Source organism: Onychomys torridus, chromosome 11, assembly GCF_903995425.1.
Source record: "Onychomys torridus chromosome 11, mOncTor1.1, whole genome shotgun sequence".
Classification (NCBI taxonomy): Eukaryota; Metazoa; Chordata; class Mammalia; order Rodentia; family Cricetidae; genus Onychomys; species Onychomys torridus.
The window spans coordinates 14,779,235-14,781,783 of NC_050453.1; positions in this window are offsets into that span (position 1 = coordinate 14,779,235).

Genomic DNA, 2,549 nt, shown 5'->3' on the forward strand with positions numbered 1-2,549 from the left:
GGGAGAAAAGCTCTTTTTCTCTTGTTCTCAGCCCCGTCTGTGTTTCTTCCCTGTTTTCTGCAAGCCGTTTCTCAAACGTGTCAATTTATGGTATTTTATTTAGGTTGATGAACTGTAAGTAGTAGATTACATTGAAGATAAGACCAATTCCAAAAATAGTTGTCTGCCTCTCTGTTTTTTGTTCTCCCAGTAACAAAGCTCCCTGACTTTAATTATAGCTTGAGATGGTGTGTTGAAATATTTATTCTGAGTAATGACTGGATGTTCATTTCCTAATTGGCATATGTATTTAGTACCTCTGCCAATACCCAAATCTGAGAATGAGAAGATCTGGGCTCTATGTAGAACACTTCTGATACCTGTCCCCTAAACTCCAGGGCAGCAATGTTACAATAAGCAAGGGAAGGACACATACTATATATTTAAATTCCACATATTTCATGCTTCACCAACAGTGTTAGGGCTTACAATTAAACCATAAATCCTGTGTGATCTGCAGCACATAGTGAAGTATAATTGTGGCCCCAAAGAAGCCTTCAGTCTGGGAACATGCCTTACGTATTCTGAAATGGAATGTCAGGTCCTTGGGAGCAGTTCCCACGAGATAATGCTCCACCCACATGAGTGACTTCTGTGAGGCTGGCCTGCAAGGACTGGGAGAGTAGGTTAGATGGAGAGATTGCCAGCCTGAACACCATCTGCCAAGATGTATTTGTGTTTTCCTAAGTGAGGAATCCACAGAAGTATTATTTGGGCTCCCCACCCCCCACCCCCACTTATCATTAGCTTCATGTTTTTGAAACAAGACACCACCTTTCATTTGCAACACACCTCTTTTGGAAACCCAAGAAACACACTGTGGGTGTGAGGCCCTATGAGTGCATTCCCTAGATAATGCTCATTCCCTCTGGTCCCTTTGGTAGTGTTTATCTAGCCTGGCATTGGAAGTAGAGCAAGAGGCAGATTTACAGAGCCCAGCTGGTGCACAAGAGGCTACATCACAGATGCTGACAGGCTGTGTAGGTGACCGAACAGAATCACTCCTTCGGATGTGGAGAGAGAGGGGAGCCAATGTGGGAAACGGGTTCTCTTTATATCTAACAGCAGTGTCTTGGGCTTCAGCAGGAATTCAGGACGCAATCAATCAAGTGATAGACGCACTGGGTCTCCATTCACCCAGAGACCGCGGCATCCATCCCTAGTCTTCCGAAAGGGAAGCTGCACCCTTTCTCACATAGGAGAAACACTGCACAGCTCTGTGATTGGAGCCCTTCGAGGTGAGGCAGCGACTGAAGCAGGCCACACCCAAACACGGGAGCACACATGGCTTACTCATGGGGATCCAAACAAGGCCAGTTCTCCCGGCCTGGGCTCATCAGCCCCAGAGGACTGCGGAGGCTGGGGTCTGTGTTGACTAGTGTGGGCTGCCCAGAGCGATTCTGGTCTTAGTCATTCCCAGGCACAAGCTAGAGCTAGAACTTGTACCACATCCAATTCTGATGAAGAAGAGGATGCAACCAGGCGCCTCACACACCACTGAGCTTCCTCCCACAGCTCCTAGCAGTTGGAAAGGGGTTTTGTTCCCTCTTAGGCCCATCGTGTCTCCAGATGCAACTACCATGAGATTTATTCAGCCATGTCCTCTAACAACGGAGGGGCAAGGGAGAAGGCCTCACCGGTTCCACACCATTATTACCTTCAGTGCTGACAGCTTGGAGGCACTCTGAGCCTCTAAACCCAAAGCTTCATTTATTCCTGTGACAGCCCTGGGTGTGGCTCAAGGAGACCGGAAGTGTGGGCTGGAAGTGAAGGCAGGAAACATAGACAGGAAGTAGACTATAAGTCTCCAGAACCAGGTGGGTGTGGGAGGCTGAAGCCCCGCTCAGCTCACCTGCTCCTTTGTTTACCTCTAGCCCTGGGTGGGATGTTTCTGGTGCATTGTGGGCCTGCTGGCCTGATCTCCTCCGGTCCTTGGAGGGATGATGGAAGAAGATGACAAGCTATTTTCTTTTCAGTTAGACAAAATGAAACTCCCTTTGCATCCCTCCTGAATCTACCCCACCCCAAAGGAACAAGATATTTTTGCTTAAATGAAATCTAAGTATCTTGCCTGGCAGTGGTGGCCCACACCTTTAAGACAAATCTCAGTTCGAGGCCAGACTGGTCTACAGAATGAGTTCTAGGACAGCCAAGGCTACATAGTGGGACCCTGTCTCAAGAAACCAAAAAGAAAAGACAAGGAAAGAGGAAGAAAGAAAAAAGGGAAAGAAAAAGGAAGAAGAAATCTAAGTATCTTAACTGCAAACACCTGACAGCTGATTTGGGGACCTGTAGGGTAGAAACACCACCTTCAGGGTAAAAGGTAGCTGCTAGTCTCCCCACCGAGGACATGTCGAGCACCTGCTACTGGCAAGCATCCTGGCAACTGCTGATTCCAGAACCAGAAAACACTCTGTTCTAGCTTGTTTTTCTGTGGCTATAATAAAACATTCTGTCTGACAAAAAGCAACATGGGGAAGAAAGTTCACTTAGCTTACATTTCTAGGTCA